The following is a 19212-nucleotide window of genomic DNA, read 5'->3' as shown; positions in this document are numbered from 1 at the left end:
ATATAGGTAGTTTGAGTTTGATATCGCTTTCATACTTGTACTATGTATGGGTATATGGGCATGTGTTGGCTCCTGCTAGTTATATATGGAGGTAGGTGTTGATCAAGATGGAATATGTTCCTCTAAGTAAATAGAGATAAAATCCTATATTCATTTAATTGTTCTTGATGTTTCAAGTTCTGCCAGACAGATAGATTTATTCGTAAAAGAGTTTCGATGAGAAAAATCTTTTAATCAAGAACTGGAATTAAAAGAGAACATAATATTCATAGCAAATGGAGTTTGACATAAACCATGACTCAAATTTGAGTTGGGATTTTGTAATGAGAGATTCTAATGCATGGTAACATATGATTATAGGTTCATTTAAGGTAAATCTTATTACTAATTGGGTGGCCATGGCATGCTATGCTAGGTGTTAACCATGGTCTATGAGGTTCATAAAATGATTTAGAGAAATCATTTATGGTAAGAAAGAGTTCTGATGATATTAAGAGTTGATATCATGTCTCGTTGCCAATTAGTGATGAGCCTAGTAAGTCACACACATACACAAGTTATCACCTATTTAAATATGATTTAATTAATTAATTAAAGAGTTTAATTGATTAATTAAATAGGTTTGGTTTGCAATTAAATTGCAAAGTTCCTAGCATGACTTGAAACCAAATCTAGATTATTGGATGTGTAGTATAAATTAAATTTATATTTAAAGTGTTTAAATATGAATTTAATTGATGAGAAATTAATTAATAGAGATTAATTAATTAATTTATATTTGATATAAATTAATTAGAAGAAGAAAATAATTATTTTGGGTTAAGAACTCAAAATTAAGACACAGGGGCATTTTGGTCATTTCACAGTGTGACACGTGGCACCATGAGATGGTGACACATGGGATTACACATAAGCTTGCCAAATTTTTTTTTTAATCTTGTAAGATGATTAAAATCAAGATTAAATATAGGTTTGACACTTGGCACAATGTGATTGGGTCACTTAAACCTAGAGCTAATCAAAAGGTGACATGTGGCTAGGGTTTAATGTGTTAACCTAGCTATTTAAGTGTGGTTATGAAGAGAAAAAATAACCAGCAGCCTCTCCTCTCATTTGTCATGCCACTTTGAGCCTCTCCAGCTCTTTCTCTTCATCTGTCATCAATTCAAAGATATTAGCCATCAATCTCTTGAATTAAGAACACTAGAAATTGTTTCTAGTGTCCTGTTTACATCTCTAATCTCTTAAAAGGCATAACTTGAATTTCTAATTAATAGAAAAAGCTTTAGAGGCTGTTCAAGGGCTGCCATAGGTGTTCTTGGTGTGGACAATTTAGAGGGACAACATTTGGTGTCCTGAAGACGAATCTCAAAGGCGCAGACACGCTGCAGTGCATCAAGAGGTTAGTGTAATCGTTCTTGATTTAATCTAGGGTTCTAAAATTAATCTGATTAATTTTAAAATCTTAAATGGCAAATACAGATCCAAAAACATATTAAAAGAGTTTTAATATGTTGTTTATCTTTGAAATCAAATAGATAAAAATAAATCTTGCATGGTGCATGTGACCCTAGGCGAAATTTTTTTGAATTCAATGGTATAATCTTGTGTTTTTTACGCTTCTATTCCTTCATATCTTTCTTTGATTTTTCAGTCTTCTCTGATTTCTCTTTCGCTGGTGTCACTTCTAATTCAATCCTTTCTAACTCAAGTGCCTGAGAGATGAGCTTAGAGAAGTTACTATGTTTGAATCCCACTACTTGTATCCTCAGACTGGGCTTCAAAACGATCTCAAATCTCTTGTAACTTTCTTTACTAGTAGACAGGATACTCCCAGCATAGTAGCTTAAGCGGGAGAACTCCCTTTCATACTCTGCCACAGATTTATTCCCTTGCTTCAAACTTAAAAATTCTTGTAGTTTCTGATCCACATATGCATCTGGGATATATTTCTGTCTGAACTCTCCGATGAAGTCGTCCCAAGTCAATATTGGCAGTTTAGCCAAGCTATGGGGGATGGTCTTCCACCAGTCATACGCATCCCCTTGCAACAAGGACACTGAGTATTCAAATTTTAGTTCATCTGGGCAGTGCAGCTTCTTAAATTCTCTATCCATTCTCTCCAACCACTGCTCTGCCTCTAAAGGGTCCATTGTACCCTTAAATTCTGTCACCCCATATTTCAATATCTTGTCATACTGTCTGACTAGAGCTTGAGGTTGCACCACAGAAGTCTGGGGTGGAGCTTGAGTAGGCATACCCCCAGCCATCTATTAAAACATTGCAGCCATCTGCTAGGCTATTTATGCAGGAAACTGCGACATTTGTGGGGCTGGTGCCACTGACCCACTAACATTTTGGAGAGCTAAGGCTTCCCCTTGGGCCTCAGCTTCTACAGACTACTTAACAGAGCGATCCCCTTCTTCCATATTAGTCTGGAGTTAGGATATCTCCTGAACAAGTAACACAAGGAGATTTCCCTCCGTTAGTTCATATTTATGATGTAATGCACTGTATATAACAAATAAGGACATTGAGCAGTTGTACTTATCAAAGAAAAGACACAAATTCACAAGTTAAAACATACTTTAAAAATTCGCTTTGATACCACTAAAATATGTCACACCTTACCCCTCTGTAAGGCATAACATGATCCCTTAGAATACCTAATGAACTACCGAACTTCACCTACCGATAACTCATTAAGTACCCTACAAGGGATTTTAAAACCATTTTCTTACTTTTTAGAAGTGGTGAGCATTTTCTTACATTTAATAGTAGTTTAAAAACTAGTTCAAATTTTTTTCCATTTTATTTTTACTTAAATTTTTGAAAAAATTTCGGCAGAATCTCGTCTGTATTTTAAGAAAACAGTTCTTCAAAAACCTATAAAAATACTTCCAATAATTCTTTTTCAACAAACTCACTACTACCTCAACACAATTCAATTGTAATAAAACATAATACTCAATAATTCCATTCATTTCATTAAAGTAAAAATAATTTACATTCATCAACCAAACTTTAGATTAGCAAAACCAAAATAATATTATTACAAACTCTATACAACTGCTCATGACCAGTTATTACATGTACATACATTTACATACATCAAACTAAATATTACAATAAGGGTATAAAATATACCCAACAAAACTTCAGGGATGTGGCTCCAAATCCTCAGCAGCTCACTCTGCTGTTCCTCTAGTCTCTATATCTGCGACAGTAATAACAGTTATCTCTGAGTACTATGACTCAGTGGTGCACAACATACTAAAATAACATTTATACATAATTCAAATCACATTTATTCAAATACAGTACAGAAAATGAAGGACAGATACAAAACATGATTTATAAACTTTTAGTCCAAACAATTTCATTTAAGAAGTCTTAAAACGAATTTCATAAAAACACACAGTTATATCATGCCATTCAAAATAATATTCATCTCAATAGCCAGAGGCTTATGAGTATTCACAAGGCTAGCTAGCTTAAATATATGGATATCCATTCAAATTTCTTCTTCTACTGGCACACACCTCAACACTTCAGCCAGATAAGGAATCAAAATTCGAAACTAATTTTCCCCACTAGTCATGCTAGTGAGGCATTCAAATATATGCTCATGAAACTGTGGTTTCAAAACTATCTTAACAATTTATCAAATATTTATTGCCATTTCAAATACATACAAGTAAGCTTTTAATAATTTAAGTCAAAAGCATAATAAACATTTTAATACAATTAAGTCACAATTTAATATCACAATTCATTCAAAACAATTTGCAGAAGAAAATTTATAGAAATTCTATGTTGTGCACAAACCTTATACGAGTCACCTCTTGGCCTTGACTCGATGCTTCGGATTCTTTTTCGGTATTCTTTTCAACTGAAATACACAATTTTATAGTGTTTCAGTACCATAATTTATCATAAATCTATAAATAAATTCAAATCTATTTATACCTAGCTTTAATATGCTAAACTTAATATTCATTAAAATTTACACTTCGGGTTACTATTTACGACACTATTCAAGTTAATTTGTTAACTTTCTAATGCTTAATAGGTATGAGAATTTCAATTTTACCCATATACCACATTTTGGTTACCTAATTTTTTTGTTTTGGTTGTTTTCTCAAACTTTAAGTCTCTTAGGCACAAATTTCAAATTTTTAGTTTTGGTGTTCAGTATTGCACTGTTCCATTGGTCATGTTGCTGTGATAATTTGGCTAAGTTTTCTTCATAGAAGTTGTTCCTTATTGTCTTAAATTTATTTCCCTTTTTAAATCACACCATTTAGAGTTTTGTAGCCCAAGTTATAGCCATTTGAACATGGCTGGCCGGATTTGGTGTTATCCAGAATTCTGGGCAAATTCTGGATTATGGTAGTTTTTATACATTAATTACAGGTGGTTTTTCAAACAGGTTATGGTCAAAATTTGAATTTGTTTTCTTCATGAAAGTTGTAGGGCTATGTCTCAGCTTTTTATTGGTATAAAATTCAGGTCATTTGGACCTTCCTAGACCAATTTATGGTCATTTACGTAACTACTGTTCATTTGGTCATTTTTGTACAGGTCAGTTTGCTTAATTCTGGATTTGGCCTAATTGTTCACTAAGTTATGGTCACTTTCTGGGCATTATTCCTAAATGAAAAATGTGCCATTTTGTGTTTAGTTTCATTCCCAATTAGCCTTACATCAATTGGGTTAGTAAATTTTCAGTTTTGGTCCCTGAAAGGGACCTAGGTCAAGCTGCTTGTAGATTGACCTTCACCAATCCGAATTTAAACTTGTTTCCAACAATTCATACACACTACAAATGGTCACAATTGACCATTTCTCAACTCAAATAAGGTCAATAACATCATTTGGCTAATTTTCAAATTTTTCTTCAATTTTTCACATGTTCAAAACTCTAGCTACATCTAAAGTTCCATCTAATACATTTCAAAGTGTACATGCATGATCTAAACACCTAATTCACCTCAAATAACCATTCAACACCATCAAACTCATTCATATCAAACCCTAACCCTAGCAGGATGAATTTCATGTTTTGTCCTCCAACAAATATTTTTGTTTGATTTTAAGTTGATTTCTAGTTTAATTAAGATACAAACACAACAAATAAACTAAGATTTCCAAATTCAATTACTTACCTTAAGTGAGCAGAATTTGTGTCCTCAATTCTTCACATTTTTTTTTTATCTTTCTTGTTCCCAAACTCTCTATCCAAACCAAATAGCAAGACTTTACTTGAGGGAAATATAAAATTAATGGCAAATTTTAGGGGCAAGGAAGCTTTGAAAGTGAGCTTCAATGGTGGAAGTAGGAAAAAATGAGAGAGAGATTAGAGAGAGAGAGTGTTGATGGGTGAATGAAGAAGAAAGGAAACAATTTTGTTTCTTTTAAATTTTTAACTTTATTAATACATAATTATCCCACAAAATTTAATTTTTAAATATTAGATTTATTGCATCATGCTTATGTCATGCATGATGTAAATAAACTTTTTTTCTTTTTTTTTTTTTCTTTTTCATTTATTTTTCCATTAGTTCTTTAATTTAATTCTTGATCCCAAAATTTTCTTTTCTCCAATTTTATTGGACAGTTAGGTCAGAAGTCAGCTCTAGGTGTGGGTGAATTGACCAAATTGCCCCTTGCTGGTTCAATCCAGTTTGCTAGTTATTCGACATTTCTTTCGAATCCCTGACCTAATTATTTGATCTGCTTAACAATTTTTTTTCATGATTTTCTCTTTTCCACTGTGTTCGCAATGGTCCTAAGGACCGCAGCGTCACATTTTACTGTTCGAAATTTGAGTTTAGACTGACTTCGTAGTCATTCCCGAGAAGGTCACCCATCGCTGTGACTCTCGACTCATTTAACTTTTTGTGTTCTATTTTTATTTTTTATACTTAACTATTTGGCAATTACTAATTATTTATTTTTAGGGCTTAACTAGGTGTCTTAGATGTGGTTCTAATTTTCTTAACTATCCGGACCGACACCGATCATCGGAACAGTGAAATATATCAGGCTATACAAATAGGGTTGTTACAGTATAGGTGGTGAGGGTTGTGGCTGTGGAGGTGGAGGTGGTTGTGGCTAAGGTATAGCTCCGGTGACCTGACGGAGCAGCTGATGTAACACCCTCACCGTAGCAATTCCACACATTCTACTGTTTCGATGACCGGTATCGGTGTGGACAGCTAGAACGCCAGAAAAAATATTTAGACTAGAGTGAGGAGTCATAAATAAATCAAATAAGTGTAAGAAAAATTAAGAAAAAATTTTAGAAATAAAATACAATAAAGTTAAATGAGACGGCACCCTAGCGATGGGTGACCGTACAGGGAAGTATCAATAAAGACAGTTACAGACCCCAGACTTGGGAGAAAATTCATGAAGTAATTATTGGGACTCTAGAGAAGAGTCATTGAGATTTCTATGGCATTAGAATGCCAAGAAAAGGTTTAGAAAAATTTTTCAATCGGTACAGACAATTTTAGCCTGTTAAGCCAAACGGAGGACATTTTGGTCATTTCGTTTTCGGAGATGATTTTTGACTGACTTATCCTGTTAAGTAAATAATTATTATGATCTAAAATATGAATAAATATTACTAAAAATTTAATTGAAAATGAGTAGAAAAGAAAAGGAAAGAAAAATGAAAGAAAATGGGAATTATGACATCACATGATGTCACTAAAGCACTCCCACCCAATCACATTTTGACACCTTATTATAAACCCAATTAAAGGAGTTAAATAGGATGAAAAATCAAAAGGAATTCTACTCACTTCTTCCTCATTCCAGCCGTAACACACCCTCTCCCTCCCTTCCACCATTAACAAACTTCATCCAAGCTTCATCTCACCTACCAAATTACCTCAAAAGCCCATCTTCCCTTTATAAAAACTTGTCATTACCACTAGAGCAAGCTTAGGGAAGCAATTAGAAGAAGAAAAAGTGAGGTTTACCAAGCTTAGAAGTGAAGCTCCAAAGAGGTTAGTGCACTAACTATACCCTTTATCTTTCCTAAGCATGAAAAGCATGCTTGATTAAGTTGAAATGGCATGAAAAGAAAAGAAAACTTGGAATATGTTGAAGTTTCAATTTGTGGCAGCCCTAGGAAGTAAATGAATTTGATAGTTTTGATGATTTTGTCTTAGTTAGTAAAGATGATTAATGAAGTTTAAGGCATTAGAAATCAAATTACATGGATGTATGATTGAGATTGAAATTATAAGTTAGGGTTTTGACCTAACTTATTTTTTGTATTATTGCTTGGAATTTGATGATGTTGAGATGATTTAATGACCATTAGAAGTGCCAAATATGCCAAATGAAGTTTGTGGATTTGGGAGAATTAAATTTAGGAGTGTTGATTCTTATGCAGGAAATTCAGATCTTCGAGTCCAATGTATTGTTTGAGCCATAAATGGAGTTGCATAGGTTCAATTAGTGCAAGGCTAATTGGAAATGAAACTAGACACATAATGGCACAATTTTGGTGAAGAAACCCTGCCCAGAAAACTAAATCAAGTTGACCTAAAAATTGCCCAAATCCAGGTGACTTGCATTCTGCCAGGGCAAAATGACCAAATGGACAATGCTTATTCATTTGCTCATAACTCAGTGTAGAAAGGTCCAATTGACCTGAAATTTTACCAGAAGATAGCTGAGATATAGCCCAACAACTTTCATGAAGAACACAAATCCAAATTCTGATCATAACCTAGTTAAATTACCAACCAAACTTAGGTTACCAAATCTGGCAGAACCAAATTGCCCAGAAATTCTGAGTACAGGTCAATCCGGCCAGTTATGGTAAAATAACCATAACTTGAGTTACAAAACTCCAAATGGAGAGATTCCAAAAACGAAATGTAACTAGACACAATAAGGAACAACTTTCATGAAGACAATTTTATCAAATTCCTACTGTACAAATGACCAATGGAACAGTAAACCTAGGGTATGAAATCTGAAAATTTTGAATAACATAAGATAAGCTTTGAAATGGTATTGGAAATCAATACCAACAAAAATAAAATGCAAAATGTGGTATCTTGGTGATCTTAGGTTCAATAAATTTATTATGTATTAAAAAGTCAACAAATTGAATAAATAGTAATGTGAATAGTAATACAAAGACACAAAGTGTAAGAACTATATTATTAAAGGAAAATTAAGGCCACAAATTCGAAATCCATGAAATGTTCATGGATTGCTTGAAACATGAAAAGTAAGCCACCTAATTGATGTGAATAGGTAGTTAGGGCTTATATGCCCATCACAAATAGAATTCATAAAATGAATAAATGAGAAAGGAAAAATGTTTTGAATAAAATGGTACATGTGAACCATTATTTTAAATTGTGATTAATATAAATAACATAATAAATGAATAAATGAACCATATTAATTTATGAATGAGACATTAGTTCTCATTATTGTAGAAAGGAAAAGTACTTTGAGTACAATGATATAAAAGGATAATTGATGTGAATTGTGATCATATATATAATCAAATGAATGTATACATTATGATTGAAAATTATTATGAAATAATGAAGTCATAAAACACAATTTATTAATATTTAATGATATTATGTGCCCTTGTATTGCCTAGACATGTGTGTTAGATTGGATAGCTTGGCATGCCAATAAGGTATTGTTTCAGCAGTACTGCAAAAGGCTTTATGTCTGTATTCATGGGTTTATGCCGGTATTCATGGCCTTATGGCCGCATTCATGGCTTTATGCCCACACTCATGGCTTAATGCCCGATTATGTGTTATCATGGCTTTTTAGCCATACTGACTGCATACGTGATTGACGTTTTGCGTCCCATGGTATAAAGGCCCGAGACACCAAGGTGTCCAGTGCCAACAACCCGTTTTCCGGTTTAGTCATCTTGTCGTAGGTTACTCGGGCAGTCTAATTTATTAAAATAAGTTATAAATATTAGCAATTAAAAATGCTAGAAAGTAAATAAATGAGAAGAAGTTCTGAAATAAATTAGATTAGCTCCAAAAATTTATTCCTTAGAATGATTTGAAGTAAATTAAACTAGTTCTTTTAAATATTACGATATGATTGTAAACAACTTAAAAAGTATCAAGGCAGTAATAAAAAGACTCAAATTATTTTTTTTATTTGTATACATTATTTCTTGTTATATTATTGCATCACTAAGCAGCAATGCTTAGCGCGATGGATTTGTTTCCTCATGGAGGTACTGAAGTTAAAGCCCAGCAAATACTAAACAGAGATTTCGGAGTTTTGATCTACAGAGTGTTCAAGGTTGTCACCTCCTTAGCAATGCATGTAGATAGGGCCCATATAGATTATATTATGTATTTTGTACATTATAATTAGTTATTATTTGTAATGAAACTATGAATTGTATGTTGAAATATAGATTATGGAACTGTAATTAATTTGTAGATCATGTAAATTATGAATTTATGTAATCAGTCTGTAAATCATGTAAATTAATGAAACTTGAGAATTTATATATATAAATTGTGCATGAATGGAAATGCATGGAAATGAATATGAAATTGAGATATATGAATGAGATGTGAATTATGAGATGGTTATGAAAATAATTGATGAGATTTTTATTATAAAATATTATTGAAAATTTCAAGCAGGTGAATAGTGAAATACGTCAACTGATAATAAAATAGGGGAAACTTCACTGGTTTCTCCGTAGAAAAATAACTGATATTAAAATATAACGAGATCAAATTATTAAAATAATAAAGTAAAATAATATAGGGTGCTCCGGCAATAAATGTAACACCCCTCATCCAACTACACTGATACCAATAAATGTAACTAGACACAATAAGGAACAACTTTCATGAAGACAATTTTGTTAAATTCTTACTGTACAAATGACCAATGGAACAGTAAACCTAGGGTATGAAATCTGAAAATTTTGAATAACATAAGATAAGCTTTGAAATGGTAATGGAAATCAATACCAATAAAAATAAAATGTAAAATGTGGTATCTTGGTGAACTTAGGTTCAATAAAATTATTATGTATTAAAAAGTCAACAAATTGAGTGAATAGTAATACAAAGACACAAAGTATAAGAACTATATTGTTAAAGGGAAATTAAGGCCATAAATTCGAAATCCATGAAATGTTCATGGATTGCTTGAAACATGAAAAGTAAGCCACCTAATTGATGTGAATAGGTAGTTAGGGCTTATATGCCCATCACAAATAGAATTCATAAAATGAATAAATGAGAAAGGAAAAATGTTTTGAATATAATGGTACATGTGAATCATTGTTTTGAATTGTGATCAATATGAATAACATAATGAATGAATAAACGAACCATATTAATGTATGAATGAGACATTAGTTTTCATTATTATAGAAAGGAAAAGTACTTTGAGTACAATGATATAAAAGGATAATTGATATGAATTGTGATCATATATATGATCAAATGAATGTATACATTATGATTAAAATTATTATGAAATAATGAAGTTATAAAACACAATATATTAATATTTAATGATATTATGTGCCCTTGTGTTACCTAGACATGTGTGTCAAATTTGATAGTTTGGCATGCCAATAGGGTATTGTTTTAGCAGTATTGCAAAAGGCTTTATGCCTGTACTCATGGCTTTATGCCTGTACTCATGGCTTTATGCCCACATTCATAGCTTTATACCCGTACTCATGGCTTTATGCCCGCACTCATAGCTTTATGTCCGCACTCATGGCTTAATGCCTGATTATGTGTTATCTTGGCTTTTTAGCCATACTGACTGCATATGTGGTTGACGTTCTGCGTCCTATGGTATGATGGCCAGAGGCACTACGGTGTCCAGTGCCAACGACCCGTTATCTAATTTAGTCAGCCTGTCGTAGGTTACTTGGGCAGTCTAATTTATTAAAATAAGTTATAAATATTAGCAATTAAAAATGTTAGAAAGTAAATAAATGAGAAGAAGTTCTGAAATAAATTAGATTAGCTCCAAAAATTTGTTCCTTAGAATGATTTGAAGTAAATTAAACTAGTTCTAAAAATTTTAAATATTACGAAATGATTGTAAACAACTTAGAAAGTATCAAGGAAGTGATAAAAAGACTACTAGAAGAATTATAACTTAAATAACATTACAAATGTGACTTTCATAATAATATAAGTATAAGTATAAATTTTAGATTTATTTGTACATTATATAAATGATTATTGTAAACTTATGAAAGAAGTGATTCTAGAGAGCAACATAAATGACGAAAGATATATTGTATGGCACATTTCATATGAACCCAGTAAAATTCTTGAGTATAGAAAATATGCTCTAATTATTTTTTTTTATTTGTATACATTATTTCTTGTTATATTATTGCACCATTAAGCAGCAATGCTTAGCGCGATGGATTTGTTTCCTCGCGCAGGTACTGAAGTTAAAGCCCAACGAATACTAAATAGAGATTTTGGAGTTCTGCTATGTAGAGTGTTCAAGTTTTTCACCTCCTCAGCAATGCATGTAGATAGGGCCCATATATATTATATTATGTATTTTGTACATTATAATTATGTAACATCCCCACTGTACGTGTTTTGTACGTTCTGTTACTCCGGTGACCCAATGTCAGTCCGAGCAAGTCAGGATGTCTGGAACTACACTTCGGTGATAGTGAACAAACATATAATGATGAAATAAATAAATAGAAAATATGAGAAAAATTAAAAAAAAATAAAAGAGAGAAAATGAAACTAGGTTCAACGAGCCGGCACCGTAGCGATAAGTAACCGCACCGGAAAGTTACGGCGAAAGCAATTGCCGACCCCAGGACTGCGGAGAACCCTCGGAATTAAATTTTGAGACATAATAAAATGTTTATTGAAATGTAATTGACACTAGAAATATCAAAGAAAAATTAATAAATTAGTATAAAGAAAAATGAAAAATCAAGAAATCGACAAAAATCGGTGTTACCGAAAAATTGGGAACACAACCCGAAGAGGGGCATTTTGGTCATTTGACACCTAGGGTTTCCTTTTGACCTCAATGTCCATGAAAAATAAATGATATTATACTTTAGAAATGTCATGAAAAATTAAATTGTGATACATTATGTAAATAGTAAAAGAAATGAGATAAATGTGCAAATTAGGAAACTTTGAATAATTAAACGTAAAATTAAAGTTAGTGCTCCACTAACTCAAGTCTTGGGACACCTATCTAAGTCATTTGTGGGCAGAATTAGTCATCTTCAACCTCAAGAACACAACCAGCCGAAATGAAGCTCCCAACCATTTCCACCATTGCCGCCCATGCATGAAGCTTTCTCTCTCCATCATCAAGCCATCTTTCACACATAATTCCTTCATAAAAGCTTACCTACTCACCTTGGGGAGGATATTGGGAACAAGAAAAAGAAGATTTGGTGAAGTTTAAAGGAAGCTCTCAAGAGGTAAGTGTCCAAATCCTCTCCCTTGCTTTAGTAAACTTTATGTTTAGGTTGAGGTGAGTAAATTGGTGAAGAGAATGGAAGAAAATATTAAGTTATGAATTTATTCATTTTTGGCAGCCATGAAAGCTTGATGTGTTTGAGTTTTTCTTACCTCTAATGGATGGGAATTAAGGTTGATTAACTCAAATGGAAGTTGTAGTAAGTTAATGTTCAAGTATGTGTATGTTAGTGCTTGAATTAAGGGTTTAGAAATGGGACTTTGATGCTTTAGAAAATTGCCATGTTGGGTAGCCTTAAATCTCATGAATTTGTGTGTGAGTTTATGAAATTTATAGATGAAATATGATGGTGTTGAATTGTGGGCAGCATGTATAGTTGCCATGGAAGTGCATGTGTAATATAGGTGTTGAGATATATTGAATTTCGGAGGAAGTAAATGTTGAACTTTAATGGTGTATTGTCTGCATTGAGCACTTGAGTGTTTTGTCCAAAATGCTTTGCTGGAATTGTGTTCAATATATATAGAAGTGCCATGATTGAATATTGAAGTATTGGGAAGAGGAGGATTATCAAATTGGAAGTGTAATTTTCATGTGCAGGTTGAGTGTTGTTGGCAGTACCTAAATTAAGTTATAAGTGCAAAAATTGTGAACCCAATTGGTATGAAACCAATGGGAGGTGAAACTAGACACAAAATAGGCCAACTTTCATGTAGAAATATTGCCAAAATTCTGCCTAGAAACTGACCTTAAAAATGACCTAATCCGGAATTGGTAAGTGTAAGCCCAGATTTTTTACCATATGAACAGTAGTCATTAAGATGACCATAACTCACTCAAAAGAGGTCCAAATGATCTGCAATTTTTACCATGGATAGATTAGACATAGAACTACAATTCTTATGAAGAAACCAAAGCCCAAAAATGGCCAAAACCAAGTCAAATTGCTTGCACAAGTTCAGGTACCAAAACTGCCAGAACTAAATGTGACCTAAAATTGACCAAATTTTGCACTAAAGGTGCAATCTGTCCAACTTTAGTAAATTGACCATATCTTGGTCTATATAACTCAGAATGACCTGAAATTTTGCCAAAAGTTCAATAAGACATAGAGCTACAATTTTTCTTCTTTGATCAGAAGTTAAAAATTAAGAGAAATGGGACATTAAGCTAGACCAATCTAGTACACTAAAACTAAAAATTTGACCTTTACATACGATGATGCTTGAAGTAATTTGGCAATGAATGCCAACTTGTAAAAAGGGTAAATTGCACTATATTGGCAGCATATTGAATTACAATTTGTGACATGTTGATGCTAGAATCAACTTATCCATATTACCTAAAAAGGTCAACATATACATTGACTTGTGAATTACATGATAACTAGCAAACTCAAAAAAATGGAGAATTAAACAATTAATTTGTAATGTGCCCTAGTTTGCCTAGTTGACTAATTTGGATAGTTTGGCATGCCAATAAGATTCTGACAACTGTTCTGTAGATGGCTTTATGCCATGTGTTTTTACGACATATTATGCCCCACTGTGACTTTACTAGCCTACGGCTATATGTATTGTGTTATTATACTTGGCTTATTGCTTGATTGACTATATGGCTTTTTAGCCACACTGTTTACACACCGGAAGACACTTTATCACCGATGGTGTGACGGCCCGAGGTACTAGGTACCCAGTGCTAGTATATCTGTTTATCTTGTCTGGTTAGTGTATAGGCTACATGGGCAGTTAATTTAAGCACTACTAAATTTAAATAGCTAAATCCAATCCACTGACATACAGCACTACCAAAATTAGCAAATATTGAAATGTTAGCAAATAAAAGTAGAAACAGCAACTGCAAAAGAATATCGATGTCATAAATTCATACACAATTCATTTATTTTATATTAGTATATATTTCTTTATATTTGGCACCACTAAGTAGAATTGCTAACAGGTTTAGAAGGACAGTTTGTCCGAAATACAGACAGCACCTTTTCGAATTTTTAGTACCATTTTTGAAATACTGATTTTATTAAAGTATGAAAATAGAACCAACATGATATGAATTTTACATAAAAGACTTCTTAAAATCAAATTGAGTTCAGGAAATGAGATGATCACAGACTAGGTGCTCCGGCACGCCGTGTATCACGCCTTGCTCGGCTATACTATAGACGGGTGAGGGGTGTTACATTTAGTGGTATCAGAGCACGGTTTAGGCGTTTCTGGACCTAGATAGATTGCATATCATGCATTGCATTGTAAGTGTTATGATAACTCTAATGCAGATCTTTTGATTTGTTATTTTGATAAGAATATGGACTCCATATCGCAGAGAGCGATCGATGAGGAGGTGGAGAGTCATGCTCCATCTATGACTGAACCAGGAGACAGGGGGGAACCTGCTCCACTAGTACCAGATGCAACAGCCACATTTCAGCAAATGGCTGAGTTCTTTAGACAAATGGTAGGAGTTATGCCACCACCACCACCCCCACATCAAAAATCTCATATGGAGAAACTCAGGAAGTTCGGAGCAGTGGATTTCCTGGGCAAAAGTGAAGATGATTCTGTCACAACTGAAAACTGGTTGGACAGAACTGGAAGAGTCTTGAAACAACTTCATTGTACTCCAGAGAAGAATTTGGAAGCTGCTATATCATTATTGCAAGATGATGCATACCAATGGTGGGATACAGTGACTAGTGAGGTGCCACCGAACAAATAACTTGGGATTTCTTTCTCAATAAGTTCAGAAAGAAGTATGCGGGCAGTGTATACCTGGAAGAGAAAAGAAGAGAATTTATTACCCTATGCCAGAGACAGCTGACAGTGGCTGAATATGAAAGAGAATTTGTCGAGGACAAAATTTTTGTTAGAGGGGAAGAATTGTAACACCCTCACTGTAGTAATTCTGCACATTCTACTGTTCCGATGACCAGTGTCGGTCTGGACAGCTAGAACGCCTATAAAAATATTTAGACTAGAGTGAAGAGTCATAAATAACTCAAATAAGTATAAGAAAAATTAAGGAAAAATTTTATGAATAAAATACAACCAAGTTAAATGAGACGGTGCCCTAGCGATGGGTGACCATAAGGGGAAGTATCGGTAAGACAGTTACCGACCCCAGACTCAGGAGAAAATTCATGAAATAATTATTGGGACTCCAGAAAAGAGTCATTGAGATTTCTATGGCATTAGAATGCCAAGAAAAGGTTTAGAAAAATTTTTCAATCGGTACAGACAATTTTAGTCTATTAAGCCAAACAGAGGGCATTTTGGTCATTTCATCTTCGAAGATGATCTTTGACTGACTTGTTCGGTTAAGTAAATAATTATTATGATCTAAAATATGAATAAATATTGATAAAAATTTAATTAAAAATGAGTAGAAAAGAAAAGGAAAGAAAAATGAAAGAAATTGGGAATTATGACATCACATGATGTCACTAAAGCACTCCCACCCAATCACATTTTGACACCTTATTATAAACCCAATTAAAGGAGTTAAATAGGCTAAAAAATCAAAAGGAATTCTGCTCACTTCTTCCTCATTCCAGCCGTAACACACCCTCTCCCTCCCTTCCACCATTAACAAACTTCACCCAAGCTTCATCTCACCTACCAAATCACCTCAAAAGCCCATCTTTCCTTCACAAAAACTTGTCATTATCACTAGAGTAAGCTTAGGGCAGAAATTAGAAGAAGAAAAAGTGAGGTTTACCAAGCTTAGAAGTGAAGCTCTAAAGAGGTTAGTGCACTAACCATACCCTTTATCTTTCCTAAGCATGAAAAGCATGCTTGATTAAGTTGAAATGGCATGAAAAGAAAAGAAAACTTGGAATATGTTGAAGTTTCAATTTGTGGCAGCCCTAGGAAGTAAATGAATTTGATAGTTTTGATGATTTTGTTTTAGTTAGTAAAGATGATTAATGAAGTTTAAGGCATTAGAAATCAAATTGCATGGATGTATGATTGAGATTGAAATTATAAGTTAGGGTTTTGACGTAACATAGTTTTTGTCTTATTGCTTGGAATTTGATGATGTTGAGATGATTTAATAACCATTAGAAGTGCCAAATATGTCAAATGAAGTTTGTGGAGTTGGGAGAATTGAATTTGGGAGTGTTGATTCTGATGCAGAAAATTCAGACCTTTGAGTCCAATGTATTGTTTGAGCCATAAATGGAGTTGTATAGGTTCAATTAGTGCAAGGCTAATTGGACATGAAACTAGACACATAATGGCACAATTTTAGTGAAGAAACCCTACCCAGAAAACCAAACTAAGTTAACCTAAAAATTGCCCTAATCTGGGTGACTTGCATTCTGCCTGGGCAAAATGACTAAATAAATAGTGTTTATTCATGTAGTCATAACTCAGTGTAGAAAAATCCAATTGACCTGAAATTTCTCCAAAAGATAGCTGAGACATAGCCCAACAACTTTCATGAAGAACACAAATCCAAATCCTGACCATAACCTAGTCACATTTCCAACCAAACTTAGGTTACTAAATCTGGCAGAACCAAATTGCCTAGAAATTCTGGGTACATGTCAATTCGGCTAGTTATAGTAAAATGACCATAACATGAGTTACAAAACTCCAAATGGAATGATTCAAAAAAACAAATGTAACTAGACATAATAAGGAACAACTTTCATGAAGACAATTTTGTAAAATTACTACTGTAAAAATAACTAATGGAACATTAAACCTAGGGTATGAAATCTGAAAATTTTGAATAACATAAGATAAGCTTTGAAATGGTATTGGAAATCAATACCAACAAAAATAAAATGCAAAATGTGGTATCTTGGTGAACTTAGGTTCAATAAATTTATAATTTATTAAAAAGTCAACAAAGTAAGTAAATAGTATTACAAAGACACAAAGTGTAAGAACTATATTGTTAAAGGGAAATTAAGGCCATAAATTCGAAATACATGAAATGTTTATGGATTGCTTGAAACATGAAAAGTAAGCCACCTAATTGATGTGAATAGGTAGTTAGGGCTTATATGCCCATCACAAATAGAATTCATAAAAAGAACAAATGAGAAAGGAAAAATGTTTTGAATACAATGGTACATGTGAACCATTGTTTTGAATTATGATCAATATGAATAACATAATGAATGAATAAATGAACCATATTAATGTATGATGAGACATTAGTTCTCATTATTATAGAAAAGAAAAGTACTTTGAGTACAATGATATAAAAGGATAATTGATGTGAATTGTGATCATATATATGATCAAATGAATGTATACATTATGATTGAAAATTATTATGAAATAATGAAGTCATAAAACATAATATATTAATATTTAATGATATTATGTGTCCTTGTATTGCTTAGACATGTGTGTTAGATTGGATAGTTTGGCATGCCAATTGGGTATTATTTTAGCAGTACTGCGAAAGGTTTTATGCCTATATTCATGGCTTTATGCCCACATTCATGGCCCGCACTCATGGCTTAATGCCCGATTATGTGTTATCATGGCTTTTCAGCCATACTGACTGCATATGTGATTGACGTTCTGCGTCTCATGGTATGACTGCCTGAGGCACCATGGTGTCCAGTGCCAACGACCCATTATCCAGTTTTGTTAGCCTGTCGTAGGTTACTTGGGTAGTCTAATTTATTAAAATAAGTTATAAATATTAGCAATTAAAAATACTAGAAAGTAAATAAATGAGAAGAAGTTCTGAAATAAATTAGATTAACTCCAAAAATTTGTTCCTTAGAATGATTTGAGGTAAATTAAACTAGTTTTAAAAATTTTAGATATTACGAAATGATTGTAAACAACTTAGAAAGCATCAAAGAAATGATAAAAAGACTAGTAGAAGAATTATAACTTAAATAACATTACAAATGTGACTTTCATAAGAATATAAGTATAAGTATAAATTTTAGATTTATTCGTACATTATATAAATGATTATTGTAAACTTATGAAAGAAGTGATTTTAGAGAGCAACATAAATAACGAAAGATATATTGTATGGAAAATTTCATATGAACCTAGTAAAATTCTTGAGTATAGAAAATATGCTCCAATTATTTTTTTTTTATTTGTATACATTATTTCTTGTTATATTATTGCACCACTAAGTAGCAATGCTTAGCGCGATGGATTTGTTTCCTCGCGCAGGCATTGAAGTTAAAGCCCAGCGAATACTAAATAGAGATTTTAGAGTTCTGATCTACAGAGTGTTCAAGGTTGTCACCTCCTCAGCAATGCATGTAGATAGGGCCCATATAGATTTTATTATGTATTTTGTACATTATAATTAGTTATTATTTATAATGTAAACTATGAATTGTATGTTGAAATGTAGATTATGGAACTGTAATTAATTTGTAGATCATGTAAATTATGAATTTATGTAATCAGTCTATAAATCATGTAAATTAATGAAACTTGAGAATTTATATATATAAATTGTGCATGAATGGAAATGCATAGAAATGAATATGAAATTGAGATATATGAATGAGATGTGAATTATGAGATGGTTATGAAAATAATTGATGAGATTTTTATTGTAAAATATTATTGAAAATTTCAAGTAGGTGAATAGTAAAATGCGTCAACTGATAATAAAATAGGAGAAACTCCGCTGGTTTCTCAGTAGAAAAATAATTGATATTAAAATATAACGAGATCAAATTATTAAAATAATAAAGTAAGATAATATAGGGTGCTC

Source organism: Hevea brasiliensis, chromosome 8 (genome assembly GCF_030052815.1).
Source record: "Hevea brasiliensis isolate MT/VB/25A 57/8 chromosome 8, ASM3005281v1, whole genome shotgun sequence".
NCBI classification, from domain to species: Eukaryota; Viridiplantae; Streptophyta; class Magnoliopsida; order Malpighiales; family Euphorbiaceae; genus Hevea; species Hevea brasiliensis.
The sequence above is the reverse complement of the archived record's forward strand: the minus strand, read 5'-3'. Positions refer to the sequence as shown.